The sequence below is a fragment of the Lytechinus variegatus genome, chromosome 2 (genome assembly GCF_018143015.1).
Source record: "Lytechinus variegatus isolate NC3 chromosome 2, Lvar_3.0, whole genome shotgun sequence".
NCBI classification, from domain to species: Eukaryota; Metazoa; Echinodermata; class Echinoidea; order Temnopleuroida; family Toxopneustidae; genus Lytechinus; species Lytechinus variegatus.
Genome location: NC_054741.1, coordinates 73,119,567 through 73,137,863, shown reverse-complemented (window position 1 = coordinate 73,137,863; position 18,297 = coordinate 73,119,567). Strand labels below are relative to the sequence as shown.

The window sequence follows — 18,297 nt, the reverse complement described above, 5'->3', positions numbered from 1 at the left end:
GTAACTCTAAAAATCAGGCGTACTTGATTTTCAACCAATCAACAGCGCGCATTTGGGACTTCTGATTGATTTTTTGACTTGCGTATAAACGCAACTCTTTCTGCAACGGACCCCTGATCAGTAGTTTGTTGAAAACGACAAGACTATATTGAGCATAAATTAAAACGAGGTCTTTTTAATTGGTAGCATTGGAAGGAAGAAAATGCAGGAGATATAACAAGGAAGATTGATTATGGAAGTGACAATACTCTTGTCCGACTCCTACTGACATGAGCCGCACTTGAACTTGAATTTTATTATCCAAAAAAACAATTACAGCATAAAACCAAGATCAAAGAAGTATAATGAATTATGAAATATAATAGTTTAGATTATAGTAGGAACAAGAAAATAACTTGAATGCTAGTTGGGTCTGGTACCTTTAATTGCTGCAAATACATGTTTTGATGAAGAAAAAAAAGATTACTGAATTATACACTATGTGCGCAAATTATTAAAGTTGAATATACTATTGACATAACAAATGAAACTTATATTGTAATAGTAAGAATGGATTGACGATTATACATACAAAATGATGTACATGTATATACACAATAATCTCATACGGTCGATCGCCATTCATCCATCCATTGATTCATTCATTCATTCATTCATTCACTCACTCATTCACTCTCCTCACTCACTCACTCACTCACTGTCACTCACTCATTGACTCATTTATTCATTCACTCATTGATTGATTCATTCATCCATTCATTCATTCACTCACTCACTAACTTATTCATTCATTTATTCATTCATTCATTCATTCAGCTGTTCATTCATTCAAGTGTTCTTCCGAAAGAAAAGACATATGGCTTTGATTTAATACCCATATATATAGATTTACAATTTTTCTTTGGTTGTTTTAACTTTTGGAATGTACAAGTTGTGTTTTTGTTGTTGTTGTTGTCTTGTTTGATATTTATTTTGAATAAAAGAGTAATACTGAATCATTGCTGGGCATATATACAGGGGCGGCGGAGCGAAGTTGAAAGTGGGGGCGGGGCACAGGTAAAAGCCGGGCACCTTTTCTTTCGAAAAGGGCATTATCTTAAAACAAAGAAGAAAATGCTTCTTTACCCCACTTCACATGACTGATGAAACTAGGCACTAATAATAATAAAAGGATATTTCTTGCAATTATTTTTTAAAGTAGCAGTGGTGTAATGAGCCAAAATTTTGAGGGGCTATTATATTGCATAGCACATAAAATCTACAAAAGTTGCAAGCGAGCGAAGTGAGTGCCAGTGAGTGAACAAAAATTTCTACATTAGTACAAAAATCAAATTTTGTGATAGATTTTGACATAGTATATTAAACAAATAATATCATATTTCACCATTCTCTCCTTTTTTTTCCTTTTCTCTTTTTTTCCTTGGTCGTGAAACTTTTGGGACAAGATCCCCCGGACCCCCCCAAAAAAAATCTGTACGCCAGTGAAAAGGAGTATAACATTTATAAATTAAGGATGCACTTGCAGAACTTCGGGAGTGCATGTATACGGAAAGGGTGGTTGTTAAGGACAAAATTACTCATCTACATGTAGTATGAAGAACGGCCGGGCAAAGGGGCACTCGTTAACACATAAAACGGCCGGGTCCTTCTGAGGTGAAAGGGGCACAGAGGCACGTTTGTATAACGTTTGTACTTTTCATGGGTAAAAAGGGGGCACTGATATACGAGAAAGGTAGGCAAAGGGACACTTATAACGTCATATAGTTCTCAGGTATATGAAAGAGTCACAGAACCATGTTAATAAAGGGCACTTTTCTTGGGTAAAAAATGGTCACTGATTCGGGAAAGCTATATGACACTTACAAGGAGGCAAGGGAGCGCTCACACATATAAGACTGGTCCATCTCAGGTGAAAAGGGCATGCATGCACAGTATACACGTTCGTGAGAGAGCATTTTTCTTGCATAAAAACCGGGCAGGTTTCCGTGCTTCAAAAAGTGGGGGCCTGAGGGGGCACTGCATTGCATGTGCCCCCGCCCCCGTGGATCGCCGCCCGGCCCTGGCCCATTATCATTCCATGTTCATGTATTTGGAATCCATTAATTTTGCCTCCATTTCTTATTTCGAATATCCAAGATAGTTGAAAGAAATCAAATAAACCTAAGGGGAAAAAATTGTTGCAATCATATGAAGCGGCGCCCGAACTCACAATTATCCCCGCTTATGGGACATATCATTGCGATAACATGTATGAAAATCGCTTTGGCACCACCAGATCTAAAATCCCCAACATTTTCTCATCCCCATAATATATTTTTTAATTAATTTCGAATAACTGAATTTCGTCAATTTTCACATTTCTAAAATAACATTTCGCTCTATTTTCCCCTTTTTGTGTGCGATATGTGTGAAATTCGCTTGTTTTTCTAACATGGACCTACTACGGTGTTACCATTCATGTGTGGGAAGATAGCGTGATAAAGCCATCGCCGATAATCTACGTTCTCTAGCGGCAGCTGGTATAGCCCGTAGCCGACCGGCCAGGCCAGCCAGCCCATGGCGCTGGCATGAACTGCGCGCGATGATGCGATCGATGACTGAGCTAGCTGCTCGCGCTCTAGCTGAGATGAGCTGAGTGAAATGTTCAGCCTCTGCTAGGTCGAGGACTGTCGCATCTTCAGTATTCTCTGTAAAAGTAAAAGTAGCTTTATAAACATTTGACTGTATACTGGATTGAGTGGTGACATGCCAATTGATTGTTACTCCAATCCACGGAGTGAAATGTAAAAACACGGTTGTTACATCTACTTTCTAAACTTATATTTGCCGAAAGGAAGAGGCGATTGCAACATCGCAACCACGCCGAGACTCCTGGCTGGCAGGATTGATAAGGTTCGCTGGTGGTGATGTACCGGTATGCAGTTTAGCTGACGAATACAATACAACTCACCGGTTACAGACACAGAAACTGAAATGGTAAATTATAATATTTTTCTAAATATTTTTCTTGATATTAAATCTAGCGTTTGATTATTTGAAGGATTATCTTAAGTTCTTATTGAAAATATCAAAATTCCCAAATTGATAAAAAAAATTTGATGATTTTGATCTAAACTATAAAGACTTAACGTTAAACGTTAAACAACATACATAAATAACAAGTCAGAACTAAAAGAGTTCTAACAAAGTTAGATCAAACTTTGTAATGTTAGAACCAGGGTTCAGGCCTTCTGGATCTTAAAGGACAAGTCCACCCCCCAAAAAGTTGATTTGAATAAAAAGAGAAAATTCCAAGCATAACACTGAAAAATTTCATCAAAATCGGATGTAAAATAAGAAAGTTATGACATTTTAAAGTTTTGCTTAATTTCACAAAACAGTTTAGGCACATCCTTGCTTGTATGCAAATACAAGCAAGGAGACTATGACATCATCAACTCACTATTTCTTTTGTATTTTATGATATGAAATATTCTAATTTTCTCCTCATTGTCAAGTGATACAACAATTAATTGTAAACTCAGGCATAACAGGCCTAAATAATTTCCCATAGACTCATGTTAAAATGGCACTCTAAAAAAAAATTCATAAAAAATATAGAGGAAATTTGAGGGTTGATTGTTTACTACCATTGGATAGGATATATGTCTGACAATATCTGACTAGAGAAGAGTATCTCAACCGGCTCATTTTAAAAATAAATTGGCATTTATGAAGACTAAACCTGACAGGATCAAATATTCATATCAAATATTTATAGGCGTAGATATTCATATCTGAATGGTATGCACCTTAAAACCCAAGATAGCAACAACAACAAATTCATCACTTGAGAGAGTAATATGGCCCTAATTCTTCCGCCAGTAAAAAAAAATAGTTCTAAAGTGGTGATATATCTTTCCAATTTAGAAAAATGAAGTTCATGAGGTACCTTCCCTAGAATCAGTGTTTACAAGATTGTCAGTCATATTCATTCAATTTTGTCAATTAGCAATATCAAATTTAAAAATTGAGAATGGGTTGGCTCGAATGAATATCTTTAGCCTGCCAGTTGTAATTAGGCCCGTGTAACCCTCAGTCAGCAGCTTTCTGCAGAGAAATATCAGGGACCTCTCAGGCTCTCAAGACAAAAGTGTCGTGCTACAAAGCACTTGTCCTTCCAGTACTGGAGTATGCTGCTGTGGTATGGGATCCATTTTAATACCCAGAGGAACATCTCAAAACTGGAAATGGTTCAACGCTGTGACACCCGATTTTGGAGATTTTGATGTACCAGCAGTGTATCAGAAATGCTAAAGCAACTCCAGTGGGCTACACTTCAGGAAAGAAGAGCCAGCATGGTCGACTGCATCACTAACAAGCATATTGTCAATTGACATCCCGGATGACCAGTTTATTCCATCAACTGGACCATGTACACTTGGAAATCCTGATAAGTTCCAAATCTTATATGCCAGTATTGCCAGAGCACAAATATATCAAAAGACATTCTTTCCTGATGCTATCAGAATATAGAACTCACACCCAGCAAAGATAGTCCACACCACCTCTCTCATGTTTTTCAAGCAGGAGGTGCAGCAAAGGAGGCTTCGTTAAGACCTCTTCTGTTTTTAACCGCACATAGTTTTGTAGAGATTTTGACTTGCACTATTCATCTGGGCACTTGACAAGGACAATTAATACGATGATATGCCAACGGTAGTCTGTAGGCTACTCTACAGGAAGAAGAAAAGAACTGTCCAACCATGAACATCATATCCAATATTATTGTTGTTTTTACATTGATACCCTGATCTAATTTACAAATACTACATGACGGAAACTAAGTTAATTCCATGGTCATTTGATTGGGTTCTGTAAAAAGTTATCTCATTTTGAAATCATTTCCACAACTGGTAGATACAGGTATTTGTAAAACCAACAGGAGTCTTAGTTTCCCTCCATTGACAATAAATGCCAGTTGTGATCTACATAACAATAGGCCCTAGCCTACATGTATATGTATGATGGCAATTAACCATGATTTTAAGACTTTAAAAAAGTTTCTCTGTTTGCTGCAACTACCTTATTTTACCTTTAAATAGCAGTTATTATGTGTATTATACATTGAAATGATATCATATTGTAATACAAGTAGATAAAGGAATTGGAAAGAAATATTCCTTTAGAGAGAGATAAGAGAAAGAATAAATGGATGAAATTAAGTAAGGCTGGAAAGAAATTGAATTAGTAAACTGTAAGAAAATAGAGGGGAACCGGGGCCGTGACTAGGTCTATACATGTAGAGATAGAAATCGGGGGGGGGGGGGGGGGGGATTCAAATATATTGCTGTACACATGCGTGACCCAAAAACGCATTTACAGGGGTGATTTTTCAGTTTTGGACGTGGGCCGCACTTGCACTCATTAAGAGTATCAAAAACATACTTAGGGTATTTTTTTTCAAGACGAGCCAATGTATTTAGGTTTTTTTTCCCAAGCCTTTTCCTCGTTTCTGAAAAGTGTTCAGGTTCTTCCTGATGGGGGTCATCCAATACCTAGCATCTATTTAAGCTTCTTGTTAGCAAGTAGACAAAACTTGTTTAGGGGTCTTATTCTGGTGACCACTTGTTTAGGGGCCAAAATGTGTAAATGAAGCCCGCGAAAAACTTGTTTAGGGGGTTATTTTGCGCACAGAGATAAACTTGTTTAGGGAGTGTTTGGAAATAATGTGGTGACGCATGTGTACAGCAATGCATTTGACTATTTGACTGGACCCCCCCCCCCCCCAATAGATATTGATGTAGAAGTGGGCATGGTGCAGGGGAGAAGTGAGACAAGGGGCCCGTTGCAGAAAGAGTTGCAATCGATCGCAACTCTAAAAATCATGCGCAACTTGATTTTCAACCAATCAACAGCGCGCATTTGGGACTTGCGTTTGATTTTTTGACTTGCGTTTAAACGCAACTCTTTCTGCAACAGGCCCCAGATATAATGTAATTAACAGTAAATACAAAAGAAATAGAAGAATTGATCTGAAATCAGACATATAATAAGAGCTAACCATTATAGACCTAGAATTTAGATAGGTAAGTGTACAACCATGTACCTTAAATGAATTGTGTACAGTAGACTAGCTGTTTCAATTCAATGGGTGAGAGGGCCTTCAGAACACAAGGCATTATAGGCTGTAACATTCAGACCCTTATAACTCAAGTGAAGGGTTTTCACAACTGCAGACTGTACATGCAGTTTAAGTCTGTCATGGAGTGTGAGATCATCATCAGGGAGTTTTTCCTTCCTGCTTCATGTCAACGAAGAATTCAGAAATGAAGCTTAAATTTATTTTAACACCATCCCTCTTCCCTTCTGTATCACATCACAATAACAGTTTCCTTGTTGTTTCCAAACAATTCAATAGAGGAACATTGGTTTGAATAAAAGCCCCCAATTTGGATATCTGAAAATGGTGTAACTATTCATGTATATCTTTTCTAAAATTCTCTTGCTGTGATATCATCTACAGAAAGTATTTAGGAAAAGTAAAATATCTGAAATAATTTTGTTTCAACTTGGGTTCTTGTAATGGTCATTCAATTCATTTAAATTAGATTTTGAAAAAGACTTAATTTTGTGAAATAAGCCATTATAGATTGAAAAGATCAATTGTAATAATTGCATTCATTTTTTGTTACTGAATATAAACTGCCACCCTTATTACATTGTGTCTTTCTTTATTATGTGCTCATCAATATTCCCCTTTTTATTTAATGTCCCTCTATCTCTCATGACTGTAATGCACAACTGCAGGCTGGAAGAAATTAAGTACTGAATTTCACCAATCTATCGCTTGTAGATAACGTACATCATGAAAATATTTATTCAGCCACTTTTCAACTCTGTTTTTATTCTCTGAGCTTGAATGTTTACCCAGAAATATTGATTTTATTCCCTGGTGTCTCCCATTTTTCTAGGACTGAAATTTCTGTGGGTGCTTGTTTTCGTACATGTATGAAGCATTGGAATGAACTTTGTGTATATATGCATTATGAAGAGAGCCTAGTTTTCCAACACATTATATGCCAGGTGTGAGAGACAACTCACTCTCGTAAGTCTCATGTTCTTGCCCTTTAAAAAATGATACAGGTTGGCTGTATCATATTTACTTTTATTAGTAATACTAGATAGTATCTGCATAGTCAATCTGCAAATGTTCATATTGACTGTAATTTTTTTTACAATGTAATATAGTTTTGACTGTATATTGACTACATTTTTCCAGTCCAACTGCTGAGGCCTGAACATATCTCAACTTGATATTCCATCCCATATTATTGTAATATTACATAGCCAGAGTTATAGCTCTAATTACTTTGTAAATTGAGGTTAATGGGCTCGTGATTGAGGAGGGGGAGGGGATGGCCAATGGAGATATGGAAGAAGCAAGTGGATGAGAAGAATAGGGTTGAGTTGAGGATGGAAGATGTACTGAATCAGGCAAAGTGAAGGAAGGAGGTGAGGGCCACTGCTGCAAGTGCGAGATGAATCTAGCCAACACCCCTCATCCATTCAGTAATAAAACCAAAGTAGGCCTACTGCCGGGGGGGGGGGGGGCACTTACATCGACGAGTGGATACCATGCGCGACCCAAAAAGCACGTAAAAAGGATTTCTTTTTCAAGATAGGGCATGTTACATACATAATCAAAAATGCTAAAATAATGGAAAAAGGGTATCTATTTTCGCTAGGAAAGCTACGTGTTTAGGGTCAAATTTGCGAGGGTGTAAAAAAGTGTTTTATATAAGGATGTACTTTTGGCCCCAAGAGTCAACACTACGTGTTTAGAGTAGATGATTTGCGCAAGATGTGGGAGGTGGGGCTGCAGGCTGCACTAAACCCAATGATGTAGGTGAAGGTAAAACCGACGACCGAAATCCGTGTCATAACAATACAAATATCGCTGTGCTTGTTTAGGGGGTCAATTCAGGGAATACTTGCCGAGGATATCGTTTTGTTTCCAATACTTGTTAAGGGTAGGGTTTCACACGCCAATACTTGTTAAGGGGTGCATTTTCAGAATATGGAAAATACGTGTTTAAGGTGCGTTTCGAGACCCCATGGTCACTCATGGTATCCACTCATCAATGGCCTACTGTCTGAATGAACATATAGTGTACCCTTGTGCCTTTTCTTTTACTTTTTAGGCTTGTATCTTAAGTGTAAACATTAAAAAACCTTGCACATAATCAAAATAATGAGTGTAGAATTGCTTGAATACGAAAAATGGAAATGTCGGGGGGGGGGGGAAGAGTTGGTACGGTTGGTTACTGACTGTTCAACATGTATGTACATGGGACAATCCATAGTACTTTGTATGATCTAAGAACTGCAATGATTAAAGCACACTACATGTACAGGGTCAAAACCTGAAACGAATTGTGGTTAAAATATTTCAGTGGTTTTCAAACTCAAGGACCTAGAGGTCACATAACCACTGCGACAGTATTTGTTCATAGAAAATCAACAGAAAGTGATATATTTACTTTTATATGGCATTTTTCCAGCCATTAATATTTAAATTCAAATATAGCACCGTCTCTCAGTTCTGTTTTTATTTTTATTTAAAGTAACCCTTTGAGCACTTGATTTAGATATTTAGTAATTGGATATTAGAAGGCTACTGATAAAGATTTTATCCAGAAATTTTCAGCCATGATTGAGAATGTGTAAACAAGACAAAAATACTCAGATATTTCTATCTTGATCAGGCACCTGATCCCCAGACCTGATCAAATTAAATTCTTATGTAAAATCAGTAAATTTATCCAATAAATCACATTTTTTAATCTTTCTTTCACACCACAATGTTTTGGGGGAACATGCATATTTAATAATATAAACTAGTAATGGTAAAAAAAGGAATAGTAGTGTGCACCTTTTTTTTGGGGGGGGGGATTTACCAAAAGTTTAAAGGAAACTTAGTTTTTGGTTATGTTTATTTGTGAACTGATAAGAGTGTAAGAAATACACTGTAGATCAGAGTGTAGGCTTTGATTAAAATGGAATATAATCAAGGAAATCAAAGGGAGACACATCTTAACAATCAAGGAAGAAGGGACAGACATCTTTTTAAATGTTGATGAAAATAAATGACTGATACAGGTCTGGGTCCCATTTCATAAAGAAGTCTTAAACATGGTAGTACTTAACAAATGCACAATTTCAGTAACAAATTTACTATCAGCCAATCAGATCAAATGATTTCAGTAGCTTTAAACAGTTATTGTACATTTTGGTTATTTTAACAAGTTTATGAAACAGACCCCTGATGCTCTTAACGATAAAAGTATATTCTATCAGAAGCAGGCTGTGTAATGAGTTTTATCACTTTTATGACACTTTGTTGGCAAGTGAGGCAACCAACCTGTCTATTACTCAAGTTAATAATTAACCAGATCTAACTACACAACATATTAGACAAATTGGAGGTTGGTGGTGAAAAACAAAAGGGTACTGATCTGTACATATGTATTGTACAGTCTAAAGTTGAGCTGCCTCTTCATTCAGTCAAGTGTACAAATTTCTGTTAAAAAAATGTGAAGACAGTGTATAGAGCTAATTGATCAGGTGAATATCAAGCAACATAATTTTCAAAGTCCAAGGACAAAATGAATCCAGTTCTTTTCAATGTTTGGTAAGTTGAAAGCAAATTTATCTATCTTTCTCAATAAAAAAATGTAGATATCTACACTAGAAGAATTTGGTGACTACACTAGAATAATTTGGTGACTACCAAATATACAGATGTGTTTTCATTAATTTTGGTATTGAAAACAAACTTTACTGTACTTTTATACAGTCAGGAAATTTTATGTATTCAGTTGAAGATTCTTGTTGTATCAGTCTGCATGTTTAGTTCTTTCACAGATCGAGTATTATATTGGCATTGTATTTTCTGTTACCTTGAATATTGGACTTTGTCCATGCTGGCACATTTCAAAATAGGGATTTTCATATTTCCTAAATTGTTCGCATATGGGTTGCCAGAGCATCCTTTTTTCCATGAAGTCAAGGCAATATTCTTTAGCAAAATACTCGGCTCGTAAGTCGTGAAAAATGCATAAGGTTGTATTGCTGTGTTTAGTGGCTTACCAACTTTCGATTGGTATATGATTTCAGTTTTTGGTCTGATCTGGGTCTTTAATATCTAGGCAATTAATTATCCATTGAAATTTAGTTTCCATGTTTGTTTATAAACTTATGACTCATTAAAACTGATTCTATTTTTTCAATTGTAAGTTTTGGTTGTGTTTGCACATGTAAGCATTGCAGATGTACATTGAAAATTCAATGCTCAAATTTATGACTCATTAAAACTGATTCTCATTTTCTTTTGTTTGCTTTCTGCTTTTGAAAGTTGTGGTTGTACATGTACATGTAGGCATAAAAGAAGAGCTGATAATTTAGTAAGTTTTAGTCATTATATTCAATTTGCCATGCATTGTCATCTTCTTTTCTCATATTTTCTATTTTTTTCTGTCTATTCTTTAATATATCCAATGCTAAAGGCCTGGTCACACCGCCCGAGCGTTGTTGGAGCGGTCGTGGAGCGGTAGGGAGAGAGGGTCGAATTTCGCTCACAAAATTGGGGAAAAAATCTGAAAAAAAAACAATCGAAATTGAAAATGGTGAACGGTAGCGAGCGGTGATTATTTTTTTCTCTCCGCTCCACGACCGCTCCCACAACTTGGGCGGTGTGACCATAAACTGTTATCAGGGTTGTGTCAAGATTTACAGGTATTCATTTTTTATTCTCTAGATTTATACTGTCCTGAATTGTGTTTGGATTCAGGCTCAGCATGCATTCTGTAGATGAAATAATAAAAAAAAATCAAATTGCCAAAAACCCTCAATGTATTTTATATTTGTTTAATACATGTACCTGACTTCTGAAGCCTTCAGGCAGGGAGATTTGGCTGGATTAATATAGTTTCCGCTGAACCATCAATCTGCCTTTTTCTCTTTTTTTTCCAACAATGAAATTTTTGCCAAAAATCCTGGAAACTCTCACTTTGTCAATTTAATCATTTTGTTTTTCACATTCCTGCCCTGTGTATAGAGGCATAAAGATACATGTATGGGGAAAGTCAGGTGTTCAAGCAGACCTGCTCAGTTTATGTTTGTTGTTCAGAATGAGATTGCAATGGCCAATATGAAGCAGAGAAGGTTGTACTTGTACACTATAGGGCAGAAATCAATGACATGAACTAAAAGAATGAAGGTTTCCATATTTTTTTTCTCCTTCATTTATCGTGCATTGAGGTAATTGCTCAATTTTCTTTTCGTATGGTAAGCCCTTCCTTTCCAGCCAGCAACGGGACTGGGTAAACATTGGAACTTGACAGGGATGCTGTTGCCATGGTGATAAATTGATAGGCCTCAATTATTGATGCTGGTTAATAAATGAATTGGCCTGGAATTTGAAAAGTTGAATTATAAGTTGTCCTTGGTATTCCTGGCATTTGCTTTGTAAAAGTGAAAAGAGCATAGATAATGGAACGTTTATATGAAATATGAATAAGTTTTGTTGAGTTTAATCCATTCAATACAAAATTTGTTACTTGAAATTGCTTATGGACTGATATGCCCAAGGGGGTTATCTGGTATTTGCTCCTGATGTACAATTTCTCTGAGGATAAGATTTAAAGGGCCCGATTGACCAATAATGCGATCTCTTATCGACTAACTACTGTAGTCCTAAAATTTACTGTTTAACTGTATGTACAGTAAGTATTGAATAGATTGGTCTATGATTTTATTTGTATTGAGAAACTAACAATTTGTTTAGAAGAAAAGTACAGAATTTACTTCTTTTGCTATTTTTTGTGGTATGAATGCATTCTGAAATATATAAGTGTGATTCAAGCTGGCCTAGACTGCAGTCACTATACTACTGAAAATGTCGCACTATGGGTTAGGAATGTGGCCAGGTTTTAGTAGCTGAGGATTTGAGATGGTGCAAAGCTAAACTAGGCTACAGGTCCATATTGGCTTTTTAAAAGAGTTTGGTTCAGGCTAATTTGATATGAGGACTTTGGTCAAAGTTAGAATGAGCTAGCCAAGATATGTAAATCATGTGCCTTAAGTTTCGGCTTCTGTACATGTACATGATATGTAATTATGTATACATACCACTTGATACAACTTTTGAAAAGTAATGTGAATTATAATTAAACAAAAAACGCTATATAGTTAATATTTTATGGTGAAAATGTTGTATGATGGGTATTCATGAATATCTAAGTATTAAAGATTGCTGTGGCAAAGGGGTTTGCTTTAAACTTGCACTCATTAAACATTATTCAGGATGAATTTTTTCTACCAAAGAACCTTGTTTTAGTATTGCCCTTGGTGACTGGTAATGAAATAGAAGTCAACATGTTTGTCCTTCAGAAATTCATTTTCCACTCGTTTAACATCAGTCATGTTTTATGTCAAGGAAGCAATTTGGTCAATTACTGATGATGCTGAAAGGGAGTTGCCATGGTGATGAATAGATTTGTGCACCTGCTAAGGGAAAAGACCTGTAGGTTGTGTCCTGTACATGTAATTAATGTTTTCACAAACTGTAAATCACATATTTTGTAGAACAGAATTAAAAGGAATAGCCTTATGTTGTGTTTCTATGAATGTGAATTAAACAATGTAGAATTTATGATGTGGGGAACTCTTAGATGTTGAAATTTTGACTCATAACTTGAAAATTATTTTATTATGTAATTATTTGTGATTATCCCATTGAGAAACCAGGAATGGTAAAATGCATTAGTCTGGCTTTAATCCACAATGTTTAGTCTTCTTGAAGGCGTTCAAAAATCAATGGTGCATGTATATGTTCCAAGGATTAGTCAAGACTCAGGAATGATGTCTTTTGTGTCCAAAAGACCCTGCTTTTTAGCCAATACAAAAAACGTTTCCATTGAATAAGTTTGATGTCACAAATATTTAACCCCATGGAGATACATGTATGCTGTAAGTGAAAGACATTGTCAACTCAGTACTCCATTCCATTGTTTATTATTGTCCCGGGGGGAGTCAAATAAATTAAATAAATTGCTGTACACATGCATGACCAAATTGTTCCAAACACCCCTTAAACAAGTTTTTCTCTGTGTGCAAATAACCCCCTAAATAGGGTTTTCCGCAGGCTTTACTTACACATTTTGGCCCCTAAACAAGTTGTCGCTAGAATATGACCCCAAGGAAAAAGCTTGGAGAAGAAACATAACTTGAATATGTTTAGCTAGTCTTAAAAAAAATCTGTGGAAAAAAATTACTCTAAATACATTTGACCCTGCGATTGACCAGTCTTTCAAAACAACCCTTTCTTTGAAAACGGGTGTTTTTTATACCCTTAATGAGTGCACGTGCGGTCCGCGGCCAAAACTGAAAAGACACGCCTTTAAACGTGTTTTTTTTGTCACGAATGTGTACAGCAATATATTTGACTGCTCCCCCCCCCCCGGATAATTGTAATTATCAATATCATTATTGGCTGGTTCACCAGAGTGAGGTAGATGTCCTCTGCATGCTGTGATTGATCTTTCCAAGATAAGTTCACTTTCCAATCCCCAACTTTAACGATAATGTGCAATGCGCGTGGATATTGATGTCACAGTTATCTCTTTTGAGGAAACAAGCGTTGGATGTTATCATCTCAGTATTCTGACCAGAGATAAGTCTTCCACATCCAGAGGTATTCCTTTCTTGTTAGTCTTGATACAAACACTTGGGATGAAATCATGTACTGAGGTTTTCCTGATTAAATCGAGAATCATCATTTGCACATATGAGATGGGTATGTGGAATGTAATGAATGAGAATTAATTTTTGCATCAGCCAAATCGAATAACAATGTACTACTGTATGTAGTATTGATCAACTTTGATAAATGTATTTTGAGACATGATAATGTACTTTGAGACCAACTCTAAAAAGCAACTGATTTGAGTGATTTTACAATTTGAGTCGACGTTTCTGTACAGATATATTTGTTGGAAGTATTCATTTTGAAAAAAAAGTTGTGAACGGCAAGAGCAGATATTCCCTTTTCTTTCATTTTATGACTATTATCAACCAGACCTCAAAAAGTCTTTACCAGGTGGGTCTGAATGGGAAGACTTTACATCTTTATCCTTTGGTATTTCCACCAATAACACTCTATGCCAATTAGCAAAGCAACGTTCATCTGTATCCACTACTAATCGCTAAGAGTGACTGCTTTACTATTGCTGCTTCGGAAGTGAAGCAGCATGTGTTATGTGTTTGTATTTCAGATTCTGAATTTGGAGCGTTGCTTGAAATACATGTAATACCAGTTGCTAGCTGACAAATTGTTTTAAGAGGATTTTGATGCATCAGAGTTAATTGCTGCATTAAGTCTATGGATATTCTATTTCTAAACATGTTTGAGTTTAATATTGTGAAGGATTTTTCAGTGTTGGTAAGTTATCATTGCTGTCTTGCTTTAAACTGTAATTAGAGAATAGAGCCATTTTACATTTATTGTGATACATTAGAAATAAGCCTTGTGGTTGAGGTAAGAGATAATTCAACCTAATGATAATAATTTTAATAACACAATTCTTGTATAGTATCACATTAAGATATAAGACCCCTCTTTGCTTTCAAAGGACTTGGATATTATTACCCTGGCTTTTGCCTTTTACAGCACAGAAGCATTATTTTCCAGGAATAGATTTTTGAGAGGTACCTATTTACCTCACCTGGGTGGAGTGCAGCACAATGTGGATCAATTTCTTGCAAAGAAAATTATGCCAATGGTTGGGATTTGAACCCACGACCATCTTTTAAAGTCAGAAGACTAATCAACTTGGCCACAATGCTCCACATAAAAGATGAATCATAATTTTTTTTACTGAATCCTCAATGAATAATCATGTATCTACTGAGAATCACAAGGTCTTTACAGTACTAAGATCATTGTATGAGCAGTTAATCTGCAATAGTCTGGTTAGGTATTAAAAAAATCACTGTAGTCGTTTCAATATCAGGATCAGAACAGTTTTTCTGACTGGATCCCTGCCCCCTCCAAAAAAAAAATACTTTAGATGTGATAATTCATCACTGTCATTTTTAATATGCACTTATGTGAAACTCTCCAGACATTCTGACTACAAGAATAAGTTAATATCTTACTTGGATTTCAGAGATAAATCAGTGCTGTTTGATAATGTTTGCTATCAAGCAAAACAAAATTGATAGATAAATGAGAATAGGAGATAATGGAACTTAGTTTTTGGTTCTTCTGATTTGATGATGGTATTGTACATTCAAATTTCTGGCTGAAATGAGGAGCTCTTCATTCTCTCTTCCAATCTATGTTTGTCTGCTGGTGTCTGTTTGTTAACTCCCTATCTCTCTCTTTCTCTCTCTCTCTCTGTCTGCCTGCCAATCTCATCCCTTTTCCATTATCACCTTTCTCCATTCTCTTTCTTCCTCTTTCTCTCTGATACTAAAATTTGATTTTGAAATGAATTTGATTTTATTTGAACTTATAAAGGGAGTTTAAACCCAAAGACATTGTTTACTTAATCCTTGCATGTAAATTGCAACAGGACATCTTAAAAAATAGGTATAAGTAGTTTTCTTAAGACAATTTAATTCAGTATGGACTGAAGGCAAACAGACTGAATATCTTGGCTTTCAAGAGTCAGTGGCCTCTTGATATTTCTATCTCTTGATGGATTTCAGAGGAGCCTTGTTGTAAGCTACTGAAATCCTTTGCCTGTTATTGGCTCAGAGTTAGAATGCTTGACAAGATGCTACATGAAACAGTTCCAGGTCATTAGTGGCCATTTGGTGATTGTCACATATGATCCATTAAGGAGCGGTGACAATCCTTGATTCAGCTTAACCTTGCCATGATTGAAGCTGCCAGCTAAAGTGATGAGCTTTTGAGTGCCCCTATGTTTCTTGATGTCTACAATTGTGGCTACCTCTGTGTTACAAGGCCTCCGCCTCTGGGCAGGGATACATGTATCTGTCAGTATGATGTTCGTCATTTTTAGTTGGTTCAAGAGCAAAATCGGGAACTACATGTATCTGATCATTCCAAGGTATAAACTCTGGATAGAGACTTTTTTACGCTTGTCACTCCCATTATATTTACAAATAGATACTATCATACTGACTTGCATTCAACTTTTGGTTAGAGAATCATTTTTTTTACCTGCTCTGAAAATTTAATAGCTTGATATCGACTATCATGTTGAAACTGTTGACTGTCTTGGCCATCAGAAATATGGAAGAAAATTAATGTTGTCTTGCTGTACACTGTGTTTGGCTTAGAAAATATTCATCTGAAAGACATGCAAGTAATGTCATTGTATTCTTAATACTTACCTTTATGCTAACTGTAACTTCTTTTCTTTCCTTCTTCATTTTACAGTTTTTGATATTTTTGGCTATTTTTAGGTTTAAAAGGAAAACTTAAATATTCTAAAATTGTCTTTCCCATTATACACAATAATTGTATTTCAAAAATTATTGCAGAAAAGGTAATTTTTGTTAGCCCATTGAAAACTGGCTGTTTGGCTGATTGTGCTAGGACAGGGATATTCAATAGAATCAGGTGGGTGTTTCATAAAGCTGTTCGTAAGTTAAGAGTGACTTTAAAATTAAAGATAAATTCCAGTATTGGTAACGATCTCAAAATGATTTTTTACTGAATCTAATATAATGACCACCCAAGTGTCTGTTTGTATGAATAAAAAATATGCACCAAAGGATTCTGGAAGAAAATGTGTAATTACTGAGAAATAAGCAAAAAAAGCGCGGATTTGGTCACTTCCGTCGGGTCTTTATTCCAGCAATAATAATACACTGTCCCACGTGTGCCTATCTGTGTTGGTGATCTTCAGTGTGAACATTTTTCAGCGTAGATTTCACAAAGTTCAGTTTATGTAAACTGTACCAGATCTAGATCCTTGATGATATACTGACAAGCCTGGTTTTACAGACTTTCTCATGAAATCGGTGTTTACTGCAACTACTGGCATTTCTCTTAAAGAACGACTGGTGATCCTTTCTTGTGGAAAATGGTATATTCATTGGCGATGGTTAAGCGCGTAAGAAAGGTTCACCAGTCGTTCTTAAAGTCGCTCTTAACTTACGAACAGCTTTATGAAACGGCCCCCTGGTCTGCATCTATGTGGGTTCAGTCTCCAAATGGCTCACCTCCATGAGTTTACACCTTTTCATCTTCAGAATACTGCAAAGCTTTTTTGCATTGTTTTTTATAGACAAGTACAGTATCCATGATGCTTAGGATCTAGTCTGGAAGCACAGACTCATATTTGATACTTTAACCAATTATACCATCTCTAGAGTGATTAGACACCAAAGGCTCTGTCATTAGTAGAGCCTGCCCCAGTGCATAGTGAATCTAGTCTCACTACTTCAGGCTCTGCATTATGCACAGTGTGAATTGTGAAAAACAAGGGTCTGAGCCTGCAGACTACTTAGGACTATTGTACAAGGAAACTGCCACACCTTAATGTTTCAGGAATCATGACTAACATTAATTAGTTTCAATGAACATTGTTAATGACTTGGAGTATAAAACAGGATGACCTACTTATTGAGATTCTAATCTTAGATTCTAATTTGAAAATCTTGTATCACTTTAATAAATACTTCATAGCTCTGAACATTTGGAAAGATGTAAAGCAGTAACCAGTATTTTTGATTGATCAGAATCTAACTGGCTGTTGAAAGTTTGATAAACCATGGATAATCCTATAGCTTACTTTGAAAAAAAAAATCACACAATTATATTACTTCAAACAAACTCATATTTAATTCACTTACTTATACCAAACGAGTTCAAAAATTCATGAAGTGGTATTAGAAACACTGTATAAATACATGTATATAAATAGATTGTGTTCAGAAAGACAATACAGCTTTGCTTTTGAAGAAAATGAACAATTTTTTTTTAAATCAAAGGTTCAACTTTCACTTATAATGGTTTTGGATTTGATAAGTAAAGAAACATTGTCCTTCAGGTGTTTTTCATCATTATTTTGATCAAGATGGAACATTGCCTTCTCTTTTTTATTTTTGTTTTGTGAAGTTTTCTTGTAATTATACTTGTTACGTGTTATCTTAGTAAACACCTTAGGCTAGATTGAAATTATTATATCAGTTGATATTTCATTACCAAAATATCATTGTACAGGGCTCTCTCGAAAAGCAGTTTTTATGTACATGTACTGAAGAGACCACCCTGTCTAA

At 35.8% G+C, this 18,297-nt stretch overlaps 1 protein-coding gene across 2 annotated transcripts in view; it reads left to right on the top strand.

Moving 5' to 3' along the window:
• Positions 1–2,573: 2,573 nt before the first annotated feature.
• LOC121408956 (E3 ubiquitin-protein ligase RGLG4-like) overlaps positions 2,574–18,297 on the top strand; it is a 32,464-nt gene continuing 16,740 nt past the window's right edge. The window contains exon 1 of one of the 2 annotated variants that reach the window (XM_041600695.1): positions 2,574–2,976. The gene's annotated coding sequence lies outside the window, so the exon portion shown is untranslated. Of the gene's footprint in view, positions 2,977–9,332; positions 9,674–18,297 lie in introns of those variants that run through there. The other variant, XM_041600696.1, reaches the window with a different exon arrangement.